The sequence below is a fragment of the Passer domesticus genome, chromosome 22 (assembly GCF_036417665.1).
Source record: "Passer domesticus isolate bPasDom1 chromosome 22, bPasDom1.hap1, whole genome shotgun sequence".
In the NCBI taxonomy this organism is placed as follows: domain Eukaryota; kingdom Metazoa; phylum Chordata; class Aves; order Passeriformes; family Passeridae; genus Passer; species Passer domesticus.
Window position 1 is genome coordinate 4,063,502 of NC_087495.1, and position 20,957 is coordinate 4,084,458.

General features: G+C 47.2%; 1 protein-coding gene and 1 long non-coding RNA gene across 8 annotated transcripts in view; both read right to left on the minus strand.

Annotated features, from left to right (window-relative positions):
* CAMTA1 (calmodulin binding transcription activator 1) overlaps positions 1 to 20,957 on the minus strand; it is a 237,669-nt gene that overhangs the window by 59,263 nt on the left and 157,449 nt on the right. The gene's annotated exons all lie outside the window — the stretch shown is intronic.
* Positions 5,360 to 10,176, minus strand: LOC135285205 (uncharacterized). The gene is made up of 2 exons (XR_010350182.1): positions 10,016 to 10,176; positions 5,360 to 7,341 (listed from the first exon to the last, which is right to left on the minus strand). It is a non-coding gene; the product is annotated as an uncharacterized LOC135285205 (long non-coding RNA).

Below are 20,957 nucleotides of genomic sequence, written 5' to 3' on the forward strand. Positions count from 1 at the left end.
CTGAGGTAATGGAATTTTTTTCAGAGACCAAATGCTAGCTTTAGGCAGATTATTGGTTTGAATCCCAGCACTTTCTTTATCCTTGAACTAATTTCTAATTGAGGTCATGCTATGGAAGGCAACCTGGTGGCTGATGCCTTAGAATATATTAAGCTTCCACACTAACTGTGAAAACAAAAAAAAATAAAAATTCACTGCCTTTGAGCGCACAACCGACTGCCTTAATTTATCCAGAGCTGGGCATGTTTAATTAGGGAGAACGAGACAATTACCAGAGACACAGCACAGCCCTGGCACCTGAGCTGAGGCACTGGAGCACAGGGAGGAGAGGGGGACCCCAGAGCCAGACACAGCAGCAGTTGTTGTGCTGCAGAGCAGGATTCCTCCTGCTGGAAAATCCCTTCTAGCCAGCACAGCACCTCGAATTAACCTTGTCCCCCGTGGCTCCAGGTGACAAAAGAGCTGCTGGAACTTCTGGCCCTTCAATAGGAAGAGAAGAAGCTTGGAGTCAGCCAGGCAGGGAGACGTTGGTGCACGTGTGGTTTTAACTGCAGTTAAATCAGCATCCTGACACACACTCACTCAGGATCTTGTGCCACTTGTCACTGTCCTGCCTGGGTTCAGGAGCTCTGGGTCCCCTCTGGGGTGGTGGCCATCCCCACCATCCCCACCATCCCCACATCCCAGCCATGGCTGGGGTCTCAAGATTCATACTCTATGGATACAATGCTGGTCTAAAAGGTCAGCCAGCCCACAACCCTGACACAGTCATTTTCTCAGTTTTTCAGCACAAATTCTTTTGAGGTTTTTTTTCTTTGTTTAAGTTCAAGAATTTCTGAGACAAGAGACTGGCTACAGGACAATACAGCTCCACGTACTGCAGTATTGAAAGGCTTGGAAAGCAAAAAATTGTTTGGAGATTATGAGATTTCCTGCAATTGTTTTAAAGAGAATCAAGATTTCATCTGGCTGTATACTTTATAATGTGTTCCCCAGTTCCTCTTCAACACCTTGGTAAGGGCACAGCACACAGAGCAGGCAGCATTTAAACAGTGTGAGCAGAAAAGAAAGAGAGTCTTAATATAGAACAAATACCAAACACTCACTAATACATCGTCAAATGTGATACATTTGAAGGTGTTTTATATAGAAAGAGCTGCCTCTAAATACTCCTGAGGATCATGTTTACTTAATGTACACTTTGAAAGACACAGAGAAATAACATGCAGTAATTCCTGGCCTCCGAAGTTCCAAAAGAAATTGATTTCTGAGATGTTTTTTATCTATCATAGCAATACCTCCAGTGCTAGTAAAAGGTGCAACAGGAAGATGATGCTACACAACCAGAAACATGCAGCAAAATAAAACAAAAGGCACTTCTCTTTCTCACACAGGTATTATTCTTCTGGACAATGGAAATCTCTTTTCATCTGTGTCACCTCTCCCAGCTGGAAGCTTTAACTTACACAGGCAGCTGACAGGGACAAGATAATTCTGCCATGAGCTGGGCCTGCATTTCTTTATCTGGGAACATGCAGGGAGCTTTGCTGCGGACACAGAGGTGCCAGGGATGGAGATGCAGCAGGGAAGTCTCCTGTCCTGCTGTCCCAGAGACCATGGAAGTGGATTCAGGGGAAGGTCTGAGGCCACTGGAGCACCTGTGCAGGTACTGCAGGGCATCAATGGCAGAGCATCCCTCAGCACAGCCTGGCTCCCACCCATCTCTGAGAACCACGGTGGGCTCCAGGCTGCCACCCACAGAGCAAGGCTCTTCTTCAAGGCTCTTTTTCAAACCCATGGTTTTTACTGTCTGTCTGGATTCTGGAAAGACCAGCCTGAGACTTTCATAGCTTTGAGCTGTCGGTCAGAGGCAGCTGATTCAGTTAATAGCCTTCTACAGCTATGCCAGTGCTTGTGTATAAAACACAACCATCATTAAAGCATGTAGAGAAAACTTAGAGAAAGCAACCTGCCCTACTTCAGCTTACTCAGAGATACTCCTTCTTCACACCCCTGCTCAGGAAAAGTGTGGAACAGCAGCAGCAGCTGCCTTTAACCCAGCTGCTGCATGCAGCACCGACTGCCTCTACAGGGAGACAGATTTGCTGTGGAAATCACCAAGGCATCTCCTCCTCCTCCCTGTCACTTGCTCTCTGCAGTTTTACAATTCATTCTGCAAAAGCCTTGAGGATTTTCAAACAATAGCGCTGAGGGCAAAGCAAAGGTTTCTTTGGGTTTGAACTCCTCTGAGATACTCTTCCTGACAAATGAGGCTTATTATAGCACACACATCTCTTGCCATACTGAATATATTCTGCTACTCCAGTTCTCCACCTTTGAGGACTTACTTTGTACAGTGCCTCTGTGTTTTCCTATGTTAAACCTGTATACTGCAACCATTTCCAGAATAGTGGAATTTCTTCTGCAAGCAAAGCGGTGCAGAGAAGAACATCAAAGCTGTAAGATATTTCAGTGTCCTATAACTGAATTGTGCTTTTCGTTTTCAAAACATCTCAAAAAATTTCCCAACTGATACAGCCCAATTTATACATCAGGATTACTGGATTTAACAGCAAAACATGGCTATTTATAGAGTAACACAAAGAAAAGGCTTGATTGCCAATAAAGCACCAGTGAGGAACCTCCCAGCCACCAAAACTGCAGATGTGGAGCAGAGCTCTGCCCTGCAGCTGCAGGAATACTTTGAAATAATGTTTGGAATCATGCTGCCCATGCACACACGGGCAAAGTCCCAACAAATCACAGACACAAATGTAAATATTGAGGTACTGCAAATGCTGTAACAGTGCTGCTCTCTTTGCAGGCTGCTGCTCTGGAAAAGATTTGCTACTGCATTTGGACTGTTTTTCCCCAGAAGTGTGAGCCAAAGATCCCTCAGCTGACATTTGTGAGGACTCTTTATTTTTTTTTTTCATTCTGAAGTACAGAATCTCTTCTCCTTCTTTCTGTTTTTATTGCAACCTTTACATGGGAATTCTGTCATTGCATTTCAAACGAGCTCAGGCAGAGCTCAGCTCAGAACACTTCCATCCCCATCACCGGCCAGAAATGCCAGCATTATAAATCATGCCCCAAGTGGCTTCTGCCCTTTCCCAGCTCACCCAAGCCAGAGATACAATAATAGTTGATCTGAAATAAGAAGAAATTTTAATTTCAAAGCTCCACTGACATTCACCAAGTGCTTTCAAAGTTTCTATCAACAGAATGCTTCCAATTCCAGTTGGAATGAAGACTGGTGAAAGTTTTTCTCTCAAGCTGATGGCCTAGTTTACCTCAATAACACTATTATCTGTTAAATATTAATGCATTTCTGTGAATTAAGAGCAGTTCTACGGGCACCTGCAGATGCACCACTTCTTACTTTTTTAATTGGTATTGTTGTAGGTGGACCAAGTAATAGAAAGCTGACATTTCCAAATACCAAACAAGAAAAGCCCAGAGGAATGTACTGAGAGCTCGTGATAAGCTTTCCCTGCAGAGACATGCTGTCCTTCAGCACTGCTCCTAAAGCTTCACCAAGCTCCAAGCTGCTTTTGTACATATAAAAATGATTTTAAAATCGTTTGGAAGAGGATTTCCCCTCACACAGCAGCAGCACCATGGACTAAGGATGTGCCCAAGAGCTGGCCCAACTGCACAAGGAGCAGAGCAGCACCCCCAGCCCCACTCATCCCACCAGGAGAGGAGCTCTGGGCAGTGCTGGAAGGTGATGGCAGCTCCAGCAGCACCCCAGGGGCTGAGCTGTGCTCTCCAGCCCCAGCCCTCTCCCTGCACAGACACAGTGAGGGCCATGGGGCTGCAGGTGCTGGAAAGGAGACACGTGTGAGCCTGATGCCTGCCTGAAGGAACAGCAGATAAATGCTATTTAATGTTCCATGCAGCCTATACAGTACATGGTAAGCCAACAAGTCCTTTTTATTTTTATTATTTGCTCTTGCTCTGAGGCCTCTACCATTCATAGCTTCTATAAATTTGTTACTTTTGATATCAGTGACTGGTAATACAATTCCCAGAGGAATAACATCAATAACCTTCAAAACACTTTCATAATGTTGCCTTTGATAGTCTTGCAACACGTTTGTTCCTATGGCAAAACCCTCATGACACTGCTATACAGCACACAGGTTATTCACTGAAGGTTTTGTCGTGCCTGGATAACCCTTCCAGACATGAGTAACCCCAGTGCCAGGGAATCCAAAGCTCTCCTCCTTCTGGAGTCCAACTTTTCTTTTGCATTGCATATGACAGCTCACAAGTGGAACATCCAAAAAAAAGATGCATAAAAGCTAAGCAACATAGGGCTGTGCCCAAAGGAAGACCAGGGACACCCCAAAGTGCCACATCAAGGACATGCCTCCCTCCCTTCTCCCCACAGCTGCTGGCTGTGACTCACTAGCCATGGTGTCCTGAAAGGGATCCACAGCACCAGCTGGGAACTGAGGCAGCACTTTAAACATCAAATCCTAAAGCAAAAAGGGAGTACCAGACTTGAATTTCTTCTGAACTGCAAGAAGATTACTAGACAACCTTCTTTCTTCTTCACTCCCACTCAGCATCCAGTGGGATTAACAAACAGGGATTAGCATCTCAGCACTCCTGCTGCAGACAGCCCAGCTCTCTGGGCATCCTTCACATACATGTGGAGACTCCCATGTGGATGCCTTGGAATTTTAAAAGGAAATGTGACCCCCAACAGTGCTGCTGTGTGGCTCAGAGGGGCTTCCCATACCTGCTGATAAGAGTGGAATTATCTCCTTATCAGACCTTTCCAAGGACTCTGACTCCTGTCTGGCCGTGCAGGCATTCAGGTTTCTCTTGGGGAGATCTGACAAATGGGTTTTGTTTCTCTGTTTCACTATGCCAGAGCAAGCACAGGAGCACTCCCAGGGTGCACAAACAGCTCTGGTCAGTGCCAGCACAATTGTGAACTCAGGGGAGGGGCACTCACTCTTTCCTGGCTCCTTTCTGCCCCAAACCAGGTTTTTCTTTCACAAGCTAAAAGCAAAGAATGGTAAATTGGCCAGTGAGCCCATCCTGCCTCAAACTGCCAAGTCAGAGCAAGCGACCTGCCTGCTAAGGGAGATGTTATCAGGGGTGAGCAGAAGTTGCTACAGCCCAGCTACAGCAAAGCAAGCTCCCCTTCAGCCCCATCCATCAGCCTCAGACGCTGCACAGGAGCAGCCTGGCGACCTCCCAGCACAGAACAGTGCCCTGATAACCTCCAAAGCTGTGTCATTTAAGCAGAGAAAGGTGAGCTTTGTTTAGCCCTTGGGCTCAGGCTGAGCTGATGACAGATGCCAACACTTCATCCAATTAGATTTTAAGTAGTGAGCACAAATTTATCAGGAGAGCATTTGGAGATGTGGCACATGAGAGTTATCAATTTCTTTGGTAACTCCATGGCTGCGTCTCTCCTGTAGAGTCTCCCTCATCTTTTTATTTCACAGTATGCCCCAAGAAAAAGAGTGAAATTCTGGCAATGCCTTCTGAAGAATACAACAAATAGCAATGGAGTTGTTGTTAAATGCAGAAATTCCCTTCCCCTTTTTATTTTTTAAATCTACTTGCCAAATGTGACTATGAAGCTGAGATATTTTATACACTAAGTGCTGCTGCCTGTGGTGCACATTCACATCAGCAAGAGAAAAGAACACACAACGCCTATGACACTGCATGCCTTACAAAATACAAAAAGGCAGGAAAGCTTCTGAATTTCAGTAACAGATGCAGACTATTACACACAGCCAGTCATTGCTCATTTCACCCATCAGCTACTTGACCCAGCTACACACACTGGTATCTTCTGAGACATCCCAAAAAAGCAGCAGTAGTTGGAACATCCAGTGCCAGACATGGGAATATTAAAGTTTAACATGGGCACTTTTAAGTTGGTAAATGCTCAGCAAAGTAAGCACAGATCAAAGGGGTTTCTGAGCTTAGGCATCAATGCATCTCAAGAAGCATCTAAGAGAGAGGTAACACTGAGGAACGAACAGCTTATGACAAGAGTCCTTGAAACCCCAGAAACAGCAATACTCTGCACTATCCAGACTCAAGAGTGCTCTGTGCATTTTCTAATTTACTGCTTTTTCCTTTTTTTTCTGTCTGCACAGAACATGGAAGAGGAATGGAGGAGACCCTTTTTTGCTGTCCTTCAAACAAAGGACAGACCAGGTTTTGTTCTTCAGCTTGGACCTTCATCAGACAGCATGAGAATTGATCTGAGGGTCTGTTATTAAATGTGCCACACATGACTGCTGGTAGGGCTGGTTTTGAGCAGAATATTGAGAGTCTTACATGCCCACCCACATTTTGGCCTTTGTATATATCTCACACAAGTTTTCTGCCTTTTATTCCCCCAGCAAAGACTGTTGGAGTCAGAGACCCTGCCCAGGTGCCTCCTGTTTGTTGCTGGGGATGAGTGAGTTCACTCATGCAGCCAGATTGCTTCTCTCTGATACTGCTGGAATGGAGAGCTGGTGCTCACTCAGCAACAGCATGATTTGAGGTGACTGCAGTTGTGCCTTTGCAAACCACTCAACGATGAAGATTTTCATCTTGGCACAGACACAGGAGCTGCAGCTGCCTTCTCCCCTTCATCAGGAACATTTCTATTGCCATCAGAGGCATTTCCGTCACCTGCCACAGCTGCAGAGGAAACGTCAGCTACAGCAGGAATCCAAGCACCAGGATTCCCCATGTTATTCCTCCTCACTCTCACAAGGACACAGAAGTGCAGGTGCTCTGTGCAGGGCTGGACACTCTCACTGTGTGTGCCAGGAGCAGCAGTGCCCACTGCCCCTGTGAAGCACTGCCATCCTTCCTCCAGCACTGCTCAGAGCCAGAGATGGAGCAGGGAGCAGCCAGGGGGATTCTGTTCTCATCACACAGGCAACAGCTGATGATGCTGTTCCCAAACCCTGGCACTGAACAGCACTGCCCATCCCAGGGCGCTGAGATGCTGTGAAAGCACAAGGGAGAGCACGTCCTGCTGGGCCCCCTGAGGAACAGGTACCTCACATGCTCTGTGCTGCCTGCCTGCCACACCAGGGAGCACTGAGGAACCTGTAAAGGAATGTGTAATGAGATGACAGGCAGCAAAACCAGCGTGGGTGAACACAGGGATTCCCTGCAGAGCCTCCTTTTAACTCTGTGCTGGGAAAACACTCTCTGAGGAATGCAGCATCCCCCTCTTTAGGCAGAAACACCCTGCCAGAGGAGATCCTCCATCACCACTATTTGGAATGCTCTCTTCTCCAGGTTTCCTGATGTTTTGGTGTTATGTCAGAAATGTTTCAGCTGGCTCAGTACTTCAAGAACCTGGAAAACATCACAAAAATCTTTCATCCCAACTTGCACACATCATTTGGAAATGACTGGAGCAACCATCATGCCTGTTTGCTGAAAACCAAAGCCCATCCCTGCCACACCAGAAGCTGCAGCAGCACAGGTGAAATGCCCAAACTGCAGCTTGGTTGATGTGGGGATGGTAACAACAGCAGAGCCCAGAGCTTTAAGGCATGTTCCCAGCAACAGAGCAAACTCCCCACAATGTTCACCGTGTCCTCAAGTCATTCTGTTTTATAGATAGAGACACAAGGAAAAAATGAAATCTAAAAAGCATTGTCAACTTGAATGATTTTTCAGGTTCTTGTCACTAAACAACCATCATCCCTCAGAGCATACGAAAAGCAATAAACCCAATAGAGCTAATAAAGGAAAACTGTGTGGAGCTTGACAGATCTGGCTGTCCCTGGCATGTGACAGCCAATTTTCCAAGCAGGCAAATTGAAGTTGCAGCAAACTTGTCCACAGGATAAGTGAGACCCTGACAAAAACAGCACTGAGTCCTGTTTTTTAACACTGTTAAGTTCTGCTAAAAAAAGGTCCATTTTGAAAGAACATTCAAAAGGTTCTGCAAAATACATTTGTGGCCAATATAAAAACTGGCCAGTAATTGCTGTTTATCATCTCACCTCTGCTGAGCATCAGCACAGAGCCAGTGTCTGTTACACACATGAAGGGACACACCTCACCCTGATAACACTGCTTGTCCTCTCTGGCTGTGCCAGCCCAGCCACCCCCTTACCTGTGCTTCTCTGAATGCTGAAAACCCATCAGAAACTCTCATTTCCTCTAAAAGCTGGAATTCCTCAGGCTGTGTGGCAAGCCTGCACAGAAAGGTTTGCAGGGAGAGTCTGTGACCAAACCAAGACCTAATTTACCCAAGAACCCATTAACATTTCCTTGTGTACTCACTGAATGAAGATGCTTTTGAAGCCACTTATTTACCAATAAATTACAGTGGTCTGAAATCATTAGCAACAAAGTAAATTGTTTTAATTGATCTGAACTTTTTTTGCAATGTGGGAACTTCCTTCCTGTATAATTGTACTTTCTAAAAGACTGAAACAGCGAATGAAAGCTCTCTTGGAGCTTTGTGTCTGTAAAGTGCTCCCTATTCTGAAAGGCTGAAATTATAGAAAATAAGAAATCAACAACTCTTCCATTTTTGGAACCTTGAACCTGCCTCATGAACTTGATAAGGGATCAAGGATTTTTTTATGTGGAGGGACACACCACAGGCCACACACAGACAGCTCTTGCTGCACTGTCCAAAATCAGTGTTACAGAAACACAGAATATTCAAGGACATTTTTTTTTTTTTTTTTTTTTTTAGGGATCAGAGAAGATGAAGATATGCAGAGTTAAAGAACTGCAGCTCATTTGATGTAACTTCAGGCAAATGCAAAGGGGCAGAGGTCCTGTTAAAAAAGACTCAGGCCCTGAGTAATGGCAGCCTCTGCAAACAGAAGCAAAGCTGCAATCCAAAACAAACACGGTGCACTGCCATCAGGTATAAATACATTTCTATTCAAATTGGTTGGGGGCGTTCAGAGGAAATATTCATTTATAAGTAGAATATAAGCGACATCTTTCAAAATCCGAGTTTTCAGCACAGATTAGCTCTCCATCCCCATTGCTGTTGAGAGGGCTAATCACCAGCCTGAATCAGTTCTTCAGCTGAACCTGACACTGGAAATAACATATAATTATACTGATTAATTCTGCTGAAAACATACATTGTTTTGCTATAGAATGTAAACATAATAAGGTGAAAGTGTGTTACAAATAGAAAAAGCTGCACTGTTCAGAAAAACCTGCTCAGGTGCTACAGGCATTGGAGTGACTTCATTTATCAAAAGAGCAGCACCGATTCCCACAGCTGCCTCCTGACTTCTGAGGGGAAAAAAAAAAAAAAGAAAAAAAAAGCAGGAGAAACCTGGTGGATATATGACCCAGGAGTATAGCTGCAGCCTACTAAAGGCATCCAATTATTTATATATACATCGGAATAAAATTAAATGGAACAATAAAGAAGGGCTGTTTCTAACAGCAGCAGTCCTGCACACTGAAGGGCCTGATGTGGCCAAAGGACCCTGGGTTCAAACAGGGGCTGGCACAGAGGGAGCTCAAGGAAGGAAACAGAAGGAACTCAGTCCATCCCCTGGGACTGAGGCACTAACAGCCAATAGAAGAAATATAAAATGGCCCACAAAACGAGGAAAAAAACCCCTAAAATTAGGAATTCCTCCTTGTACAGAATTACAGCAACAAAGCCTGGTAATTTTGCAGAAAACACCAGCATTAAGACAGAGCACTTAAAAGCAAGAGACATGCTTTCCTCCTTAGCTGCATCTTGCTGTGCAATGATCTGAGAAGCCACTGAAAGAAAATTGCTTGAATTTCCATTTCAGAGCTGCACTTAACCAAATACTATCTGTCTTCAGACATATTGGCAAGGAAAAGTAGCAAATTACTTGTTTTTCCTGTAGCACCTACAATCCCACCAGCCACAGTGTCAGTCCCTTGTCACCCACCACCTCCAGTGCCACCACACTGCTGTGACCCCTCTCCCTGTGTGCTGCTTGCTCAGATTGTTGGTGTTACTTTATTCACCATATTTTAATTTCATTTATTTATAAACCCTCACCTACAGCAAAGCACCCACATCCCACAGCACAGCAGCATGAGTTGCATGGACTCAGCATTTCCAGGACCCTTTTGCAGCATGGAAGATCATGATTCCATGAGCCAGCCTTGCCCTGGGATGGGGCAGCCCCCAGTGCCTGGCTCCTGCAGAGCAGCAGCAGCTCCTGGAGAGGGGCACAGAGGCTCTGCCTGATGATAAACGGAAGGGAAAGGCAAACACAAAGCTGCAGCTGAGTAAGGAACATTAAGTCTGACACGGGGAAGCTGTGATGCATTACTCAGCCTGATAAGTTTAATGTATAATTTAGAAAGATATCACCAAAATGGAAAAGAGAAGCTGTTAAGCAGCTCTGAAGGGTATTGGGCTCAGGCATCACACGCAGTTAGTGTTCACAGGAAGCTGCCTGCCCCATGGCACAGAACAACCCCTTGCCCAATAACTTGATTTAGATGTGTCTCAGCACTGAAGCACTTCAGAAAGAACTCGTTCCTTTCCATAGGCCTGATTTAGGCTTTTCACTGAGTATTAGGTATTGCCTCCCTGCTGGATAAGCAAAAGTCATCAGATGGGAAAGCCCTTCTCCAACTGCTGCTCAGAGTAATAGGCTCAACCAGGTAATTTAAACCCTTTGACACCTTGGAAGTCACTAATAATCCCAAATTACATTAAAAATACCTTAGAGAATGCATCAGCAGAAATAAATTAAAAAAAAAAAACCAAAAAACCAAAAACCACTGCTCACATAACACATTGGTTATGATTGTTGTTTAAGAGTATAAATGACAGCCACCTTGTAACAGTCCTTTGAAGAAATACTTATCTGGGGGGAAAAAGAGTTTTGCTGGGGGTCTTAGGGACTCTTGTGCCCTTTTGGTTCACCAGGACATGCAGAGGAGGAATGCTGCAGCTGCTTGTTGAGAAGGCTGTGGGCTGGTGAATGACAGCTCAGCACCTGCCTGACAGGGGAGGCATTGACAAGGAAAGGTTTAAGGATTTATTTGCCCTAAGTGTCCCCTGGAGCCCACATTTCAGAATTAATGACTTCTGATACTGCTCATGTGATCACCAGAGGGCCTATGAAAATATTTTGATGATGAGGGATGCCATTTGTTAACAGGATGAATCTGAAGAGCAGAGGGAGGACAGCCCAGCACAGAGCAGACCCTGCCACTGTGACACCAAGGGTGGGACAGGGCAGGGGTCCCACCCCACAGGCCCACAGCAGCACCTGCTCCAGCCCAGCACCTCTGTCTGCTCAGCACCACTGGCAGCATTCCAGCACTGCTGATGAATCTTCAGCTGCTGACTTGAATTATCCCTGCACAGCTCACTGCAGGGAGCTCAGTCAGCTCTCCATGGATGTCCCAGCCTCACAGAAACCCATCACCCTAACTGGGGAGGACTGGCAGGCTGTGCTGGGAGCACAGTGCCTGCCCTTCAGTGCAAACCCACACTGCCCCACCAGGATGCTCCTCCACACATCCACGTCAAGGCTGCCACGATCCCTGACAGGTGAAGCTCAAGCAAGGCAGAAAGGATGGGTGGCAGCAGGTTAGACCTGAGACAGGAAGGAAATTCATCTACAGAGCCCAAGCAGCACTGTGGCACAGGAGGGAAGAAGGTCACACAGCAGGACACTGACAAAAAGCTGTGAAGGGCCCCAGAAGTGCAGGCAGTCCCTGAAAGGTCCGAGATTTGATGTCCCTTCTGGCAGTCCCCCTAACAAGGCTGCTTGTTATTTCCCTGGATTCTCTCACCATCCACACATTTGCATTCCATTTTTGAGTTTACCACACTCGAGAAGGGAATGACATCTTGCAGCAGTGCCACTGTATTTCCTTTCCTTAAATCAGATTTAACTTGTGCTGCTCTTTAGCAAAATTCATTGTCCTCTTATTCAGTACTAGCAGATAAAAAGGACAGAACTGTCTTATCTACAATTTTGGGAACAATTCCTCATCTGACACGGTATTTGTACAACACTGCCATTTGTCTTTCCTAGTCTGTTAATGTTGACCTTTTCTGTTTCCTTTAAACAGGATCTTTCCAGAAGTGATCTCTCCCCATCCAGCCCCTGTTGACCAGGACCATCCAGCACCACCTGCAGTGTCTTGCACAGGGCTGTGACACAGGATTAGGTTGCACTTGGTTTTATCCAATCCCTCTGTTCTTTATTTTTATATCAACTTTTTGCTCTTGGCTTCAATTCCATATTAAGAGAAACACTGACAAGCCATGACTCCCTCTAATGACATCCTACCACCCCCCAAGTGCCTGCAGGACTCAGAAACAGCTTTCCTATTTTGTCCCTGTTTCCCAGCTCCATTAAAAATATACATTATAAAAGGGTTTGATTCTTGCTGGCTCATTATCCAGAGCACCCTGTGCTCCAACAGCTGTCTGACCAATCCCAGTGACATTCCCATCCCAGTGGCATGGCTTTTCTGGCTTCCCACTCCCAACAAAAGGGGAGATGCTTTCAGGACACATCGTCACTGCAGCTGCTCCAGGAATTGCTTTATCACACATATATTTTAAACTCTTGACAACGCTCACACAGAGATAAGGGAAAAGGAACTTGGGCCACAATTTTATAACATTTTCCCTATTTCTAGTGGTTTATCTCCAGAAAATATCAGTGTGTCTCCCAAATCCTTACAAATCAGTGCAGCTGGCAATATCAGCCTCTCCGACCTCAGTCAGTACTGCCTGCAATGATTCACTCAGAATAATCAGCTCAGAAAGGGAGCCCTTGTTTCAAAAGCCTCTGCCTCAAGCACTCCAACCACCAGGCACCCAGCTCTGCAGTGAGACCAGAATTCCTTGGGATGATGAGCTGCTGTTTACTCAAAGCAACAAGTGTACCTGCACCTGCCACACAACGACCTTTGACGTGCAGAACAGCAGAGTGGGATCCTGGATTTCCTTCCTTTCAGAGGTCACAGTGTGGGGGGATGAAGGTGTGATGGGTGTCACACCACTGCACCAGCCACGGGCCACCAAGCACCTGGAAGGAAGGTGCTGGTGGCTGCTCCAAGAAGCTGTCACAGATCAAAGTCAAGGCAGACCATGCAACACATGAAAAAGGGGCCTGGGACAGAGAGATACCAAGCACATGGGCAATCCCAGCCAAATCATTTAAAAGCACACAGTTGGATCCTGTGATTCTGTACACAGCAGGGAGCAACTGGCCCCTGGCCACCCAGACATCCTGCAGCTGAGCAGGACCAGCACCTGGTGATGTGTATAATCCCTGGCATGCTGTGAATGCCTGTGCTCCCTCTGGATATGGAGGAACTAATCCTTGGGAGGGCTTGGTGCAGCTCTGCAAGGAGCTGGTTTGCTCTGCATGGAGCAGGACCAGCAGTGCTCAGAGCCAGAGCAGTCTGAGGCTGCACTTTGGTGGGTTTTTTTTTTAACAAGCACAGACTGTGCCCACAAAATCTGACATAATTTGAGTTCAGAGATGCAATAAAAAATAGCACTCCCTTCCCAGAGCTTTTAGACTCAAAAATCTCATCAAAAAGAAATGCAGGTCTATAAATTATGCAGCCCTACCCTGCCTATCACATTCAGCTGATGTGTAGAGTCTCCTCACTTTCTCAGTGGGTTTGAATTACAAGAGTTGGTAAAAGTGCTGAGGTCTCCTGCCTCAGGCTGTGGGAGGGCAGCCCTGTGCTGGGCTGCTGCCTGAGCTGCTGAATAATCTCCCAGCCAAAGACAACGATTGCTTTTGCTGCAAAGGCTCCTGAACAGAAGGTTATCTGGCTCAGAGGGGGCAACCACACTTGGGGAGGAATATCCCAGCCAAAGCATCCTCCTCACACTGGACAGCAGCTCTCCCCGGAGGACACTGGCCCCAGAAGCACAGCAGGGAACAGCTGTGCCAGTGCTGGGCACTGCCTGTGCTACCTGTGCTCACACACAAGCAGAGCAGTGCAGCACTTTTCACCATAGTCAGATCTTGGCACAGCACACCATGAAAGACTTTCAGCATTGCCAGTGTGCTGAATTTAGCAGAGAAGGGAGCTGGGGAGATGGGATTCCTACAGACAAAAATAGAAAGTTTTAAAGCTGCAGCAAAGAGAAAGACTGCTGGAACATGGAGTCCTCTAGCAGCATCCAGCCAAGCAGCAAGAACCAAAAGGAAACCTATAAATAATATAGAGCAGATCTGCTCTGATCCACTAACCTACTTCAGGACAGGTTTACAGTGAAGAATAAAAAGAATTTAAGCTTGATTGTGGCGATTTAGAACATGTACAGTGTTGATGTATATTCCTTGCCCTGGTTTCTCAGCTGGAATTAAACCAGATCACTAACTCCATGCACAGGGAAAGCAGTCTGTGTTCTCTGGCTCTGTTTTTGGAGAGGAGAGGGGAGGGAGTGCCTTGCACTCCAGCTCAGTGTGCTGTGTGGCTGCTGCTGAGCTCTGCTGGTGGCCTGGAGCTGTGCCCTTGGGGCAGGCAAGAGATGCTGTGACAAAAACACAGCAGGATTAGAGCACCCTCCTGGGAAAGGAAAGCAAACACATGGATGTCACCGTTTATCAGAGCTGTCCTGGGACATGCAGCATGTGCAATACTTGTGTACTGACAGGCACAACATCACAGAACAGGGTGGCTCATTGCCACTGTGGAATGTTTGTTGATGGTGGGTGAATGGAGGCACTGAAAGTGAGCCCAGCTTTCCTACAGGGTGCATGGCAAGACTGTCAGCAAATCCAGGGAACAGTCTTAACTTTACTTAAATAATGGTAAGTAGTAATGTGAGTCCTTTATGTCTAGATTGAATACAGCGAAATGGTGACATGTAACTTCACAGGTACGGCTGGATGCCTCAGCCAAGAAATTCATGGCATGGGACCCCTCAGTCTTGTGTTACAAACTCCTGCCTTCCCCTGCCCTGAGCACCTCAATGAGGTGCTGGATGCCATTTCATCACTGGTGTTCTTCAAACACCTCCTGGCCCAGGCCCTGCTGAGCCTCTCTGTCTCCTTTTTCCATTCATCAGCACCATCTTAATTTCAAGCACACTCCCAAGACAGACAGAGCCATAAAAAACCTCCTGCCTCATGGTCTCTGCCCTCTGGGAGCACACTGGCACAGGCAGGGCAGGCAGCCCTGCTGCTCTGATGGGTGTGTGTGCTGTGCTTTGCCCAGGTGGGTTTCAGCAGTGCCTCCCACGTGTGAGGAACATCCACCCAGAGCAGGGCTGGAGCCTGCATGCACACCTACCCCACCAGGAAACCTCAGCATGACTGGCACTTGCACAAAATTTAATGAGTATTAATTACTGTTACTTTCATGAAAATGCTTTGAAAAATAATTGTGAACATGATTTGGGCTTAATGAGCAAATGTGTTTGTGCTTTCGACATAGGCACAGCTTAGACAGGTGGATTGATAGCCTGTAATCTGCTAATTTATTATTGCAGACTCTACTGATGTTCTTAGCATCCTACTCTTCCTATTTCCCATCTATTTCCATTTCCTTTTGACCTGAAGGAGATCATCCTATTTTGCAAGTGTATGTTCCCATTTTGCCAGTCTTTTACAGAATTCATAGAATGACCAGGTTAGAAGAAACCTTCAAGATCATCAAACCCATGCCCCAACACCTCAGCTAAACCCTGGCACCCAGTGCCACATCCAGGCTTTGCTAAACACACCCAGGGATGGTGACTCCACCACCTCCCTGGGCAGCCATTCCAGAACTTTATCACTCTTTCTGTGAAAAACTTTTCCCTAATATCCAACCTGTATTTCCCTTGGTGGAACTTAAGGCTGTGTCTTCTGGGTCTGTCAGTTCCCGGAGACAGAGCCCAGCCCCAGCTGAGCACAGGCACCTTTCAGGAGCTGTGCAGAGTGATGAGGGCACCCCTGAATCTCCTTTTCTCCAGGCTGAGCACCCCCAGCTCCCTCAGTCATTCCTCATAGGGTTTGTGTTCCCAGCTCCTCTCCAGCCTCGTTGCTCCCTCTGGACACGTTCCAGGTCTCCATGTCCTTCCCAAACTGAGGGGCCAGGACTGGGCACAGCTCTCAAGGTGTGCCCTTGGCAGTGTGAGCACAGGGAAAGAACGACCTCCCTGCTCCTGCTGGCCACACCACTCCTGACAGAGTGGAAGCAGACCCCATGTTTGGGTGGGGGTGCCTGTCAGTGCCACCAGAGCAGCTCTCACAGTGCCACTGCCTGCTGGCCCATGAGGGGTGACACCCAGCTCCTCTCAGAACCTTCGGTGGTTCCCAGTGCAGCAAACCAACTCTGGGACTTCCACTGCTCCAACCAGCCAAGAGACAGCCAGCAGGCAAAGGGCCAGGAGCTGCTCTGCCCCACAGCAGCCCTCCTGTCCCTAACGCTCAAAGCTACCCTGCAAGGCAAGGCTGGGGCACCTGGCAAGCAGTGCCCTGGGAAGGCACACGCTGCTGCCACCGAGCTCTCATGCACTTCTGCACGAGCAAGCCTGCTGTGTTTTGCCTACATGACATGCAAATTCACACTTCTGTGTGGGTAGATAATTTCCATAAAAGATTTACAGTGATCATGCACAAAGTCTGGCGCTTCAGAACAGGTTCCTGCCCTGTGTCAGCACCTGAATTTTTTTGTTTGTTTGTTTTTTGGGGTTTTTTTGGAGGATCCCAGTATGGCACCCACAGCCCACCCCGAGAACAACACAACCAAACAAATCCAGCACACCTCAAAGCCAAGCAGCACTTCATGGAAAACAAAAAAAGCCGAATTTTAGCTCTGTGCTCCTGGATTTCTCTGATTAGAGAAGCCCATGCTAAACACTTTTAAAAGCTCTTCTGGCCCCAGGTAATTCCTGGCATAATGTCCTTCCCAGTAAATTGGTTTTGGGGGCGGGGGACTTGGTGCAGACTAATTCCCTGTGTTTCGCTGCCAGGTCTGTGACAAAGAACTGCTCCATTGTTCCAGAGTAAGGTAATCTCTTGCTCTCAATCAAACACAAAATCACAAAAATACATTCCCCCCTTAATTCAGTTGAAACCCTGAGCTGTTCCCCAGGTAATTAATAATGTTTGCAAATGTGCCTCCTTTGAAGGAATATTATCGTAGTTTAGGTGACAAGCTCAGACTTGGATTCCTCTTTATAATTCCTAACATCTACTCAGGCAGCATTAATTGGATTCAAAGCAATTACAAAGGAGTGGGGTTGGCCACTTTATATCAAATTCCTGAAGAAATTTTGCTTTGCTGTGAGCTGCTGTGCTGTTTCTCAGCCTCTCCCCCTCCAGGGCACCGGGCAGGTCGTGCCAGGGCTCAGCAGAGCAGGGCAGCTGAATTTACTGACTGCAGAGCAGTCCTGTGGTGTGGGGTTTATTATGACATGAGGAAGGACCTCGAGATGCAGACTGGTCACCTGAGGCCATGGTGGGTCACCCCACCTTGCTGGGGCACTGTGTCACATTCGAGAGAAATCCCTTGGCCTGGAAGGCCCCAAAGTCTCCATGGACACCCCAGGAACAGATGTGGCTCCAGAAAGAAAAAACCTAAAAGGGTTTTTTCACACTGCACTGTGTCTGTGCAGTGCTGACCCATCTCCCTGGGCTCAGAAGAGGAAGTTTCTTGGCTGTTTCATCCTGCACAGACCCACGCATGCAGGCAAGCAAAATAAACTGAACCCAAGGGCCTGATGGAGTCATGCCGAGGAAGTGTCTCGAGCAAAAACTGCTGAGAAGGGCCTAACACTGGAAAAACACCAGTGTGATTCACTTATTTCATAATCATTTAAGATAGCCAATACATAATTCAGCAGAATTTGAGGATGCTGGCTGGAACCAGGACCAAGCAGCCAAGCTTGGTCTCATAAACTCTGCTGTAGAATCTCTGGCTGGTTGAACATATTGTTTTGTTTTTTTTTTTTTTCCCAGTAAAATATAAGCTTTAAATTGAATTCCCCTGTGTGTAAACAAGATGCACCATTTTGCTCAGGAGTATTTTCTCTTTCCTCATTAGAGAGTACCAAACAACAGAGATTATTTTAATAGCAAGTCCAACATAAAGTCCATTTACTCCCAGACCTGCTGGGCAAGCCGTGCTGCCAGCCCTGGCAGGGCTACCTGGGTCGTGAACTTCTTCCAGGAAAGGGCTGAGACTGACCTCGTGGGATGGGGATGAGGGCTGGAAGAAAGCACAAAGCAATCCTTGAGGAGGCAAGGCTCCAGGGCTGCTCCTGGAGTCCCTGCCTGGAAGGCTCCACACCCAAAGTCAAAGTCTTGGGCACACCAGCAGGAACCCCGAAGAGCAGAAGGGCTGTCAGGAGGATGAGGAAGAAATGGCTGGGATCAGAGGTGCCAGTCGATCTGCCAGGGATGGAGCAGAGCAGCCTTGAAAGGTGCCAGAGCAGAGCCAGAGGCTCTCACAAGGAACCAGGGGCACAGGGCCCTGAGGTCATGGCACTAAGACAGTATTAAGCCCAAGGAATTGCAAAATGATTTAGTGAGACACTTGCACCACACCTTTTGTTGAAGCAGAGCAAGTTAAGCCCAGCTCTGAGCCACGCAGATGACTTTCAAAATTTTAATACACTGACTCTAATATCATCACTCCAATTATCCCTGGGAACATGCAAAAAAAATCCACATTTTGCAGTGGTTCCCAGTCACATTGTGCGCCTGTGGAGGAGGCATCTGCAGAACCTGCTCCAATAGAGTTAATGGGCTGCTCTGCTAGAGTCTATTTAGAATTCCAGGCAGCACCAATTTAGTTTTAATGGGCGCAAATTCAATTCCAATGGCTAAAGTATGCAAATAACAAATAAAAGGGAACCACTGCTCCAGCAGCTGCTGGAGAGAAAATGAGCGGGCGCGCAGCTGCCCACCTTGCCCCGAGCTGCTCTCTCCTCAGCCCAGCATCTCCAGCAGAAGCAGCCCTGCGGTCACACAGGCAGCTGGCAGGGACAGGGCTCGCCCCCATACTGCCAGCTGATGTATTTATTTGCCAATGAGTGCAGAAATGACACTAAAGGGCCCTCAATAATACCAAGCCTCATTAAATTTTAATCAGGGCAGCCTCGCACGCCCTCTTTAAACACCAAGGCGTTGCAAGGGAGGGGATGAGATGAGGAGCCTCCATGGGGCAGGGGAACACCTTGGGAAGGGCCTTCCCAAAGCACCATCACTGCAACTGTGCCCACCAGACCTGGAGGAGACAGGCTGCTGCTGTGAGGTGTGGCACTGGCATCACTCTGACCCTCCTGCTTCTCCACACCACTGTCCTTCCTCTCAGGGGATCCCACACGAGAGGCAGCTCTGTCCTACAGGAACCACCAGAATTGGGTTTCTGCTTTGAGCAACACCATAAAGGGCTTTGGCTTCAAACTTGAGCTCTGAGCTGCAGCTGGGGCAGATTTTGTCAACATTCAACACGTGGTCACCTCTGTACAACTCAGGAACAGCACTGTCACCAACGTCTTCCCACCTGGGAGCCACTGGCACTGGGATTCACTCATGGGGAAGCTGCATACATTCATCTGTACACATTTGGGCCTTTAGCCCAAGGGCTGGAAACACCTGAGAATACAGAGGTGGGCGAGTAAAAAATCCTTTCCTTGCTAAATTTCATACTGGTGGATGCAACACACTCAGTGACTCTCCCTCTTGAAGGTGGCTTCATATTGTAAAAAATAAAGACATTAGAGACAACTAACAAGCTGAGAACAGAGCACAGGAACAAACACCTGGCTCACCCCAAGCTGTTCTTCAGGTGAGCACAGGTTGGGTACCAGAAAGGAGCTGGAAAAGGCCAAGTCTCAGGTTTGCTGCAGCACAACATGCCAGAGCAGCTGAGGAAACCTGTCAGGAGTTCCACGGGAGCAACCAAAGATCCAGTTTCCCCAGCCTGGGGTCTCCTTTTTCACTCTGCTGTTACAGAAGATGAACTCAGATTGAGTTATGTCATGCAGCTACACAGGAAAAGTGCTGAATTAAACAGCTTAGTAACTTTACACCCTCAAACCAGGGCAAAATACCATAAAACATACTGAGCAATGGCCATCTAATGTAGATTTCTTTCTTAAAAATGGCTAAGGCAGCAGAAACTAAACTAGGAAGGCAAGCACCAAGAGTTTATGTCCTCTGTAGCTGTGGCAGACCTGGTCCCTCTTTCAACATCATCTCTGCAGCCTCTCCTGAGATCACAGTGGTTGCAAGGACACCAGAGGGAAACCAGATGTCAACAGCTGGGAAACAGAGAAGCCTAGCTTTATCCCAGGGAACTGAAGATGCTTCTCCCTCTTAATCACTTCAACCTGTATTTAGCAGGAAAAGGCTGCAGCAATTCCCTAACTCCCATCCTCTTCCTGCACTGACTGCTTCCTTCCCAGCCATGGCAGTGCCAGCCTGGCCAGGGTGTTGGGATTCTGGAAATGCCAGCCCTGTTTGGCACCTGTGGGCACCCCCTGCTCTGCCCCAGGCAGCATCACTCGCTGCTGTTCCCCTGGGTCCAGCCATTCCTCCTCTGAGCTGATTTACTCTTTGACAAAAGCTCATTATTTCACCAGAGCAGCACCAGAAGAACACTGGTGGATGAAGGACTCTGCAAGGACACTCTGGGGCATTCACAGAAAGCTGCCAGGCCCAGGAAGGAGACAGCAGGGTGATGTGCCACTGGGATGGAGGGATGCAACTGTGGTATTCACATTCTCTGAACACAGACAGACATAATTCCCTCTCCCAGGATTTTTCCTGGGGAAGGCAGTGAGAAAGCTCAGAGAAAGAAGGAAAACAACTCTTATCTCTACTTGCTGCACCTGTTGTTTGGCACATGTGGAATGTGTTATGGAGACTGTTTACCAAAAGGGATTTGTTAATTGGACTCTGCTGATGGTTATTTGGACTGATTGACCAGTTGGGTAAAAGCTGTGTCGTGACTGTTGGAAAGGGTCACGAGTTTTTCTTTAGCATCTCCTTAGTATAATATAT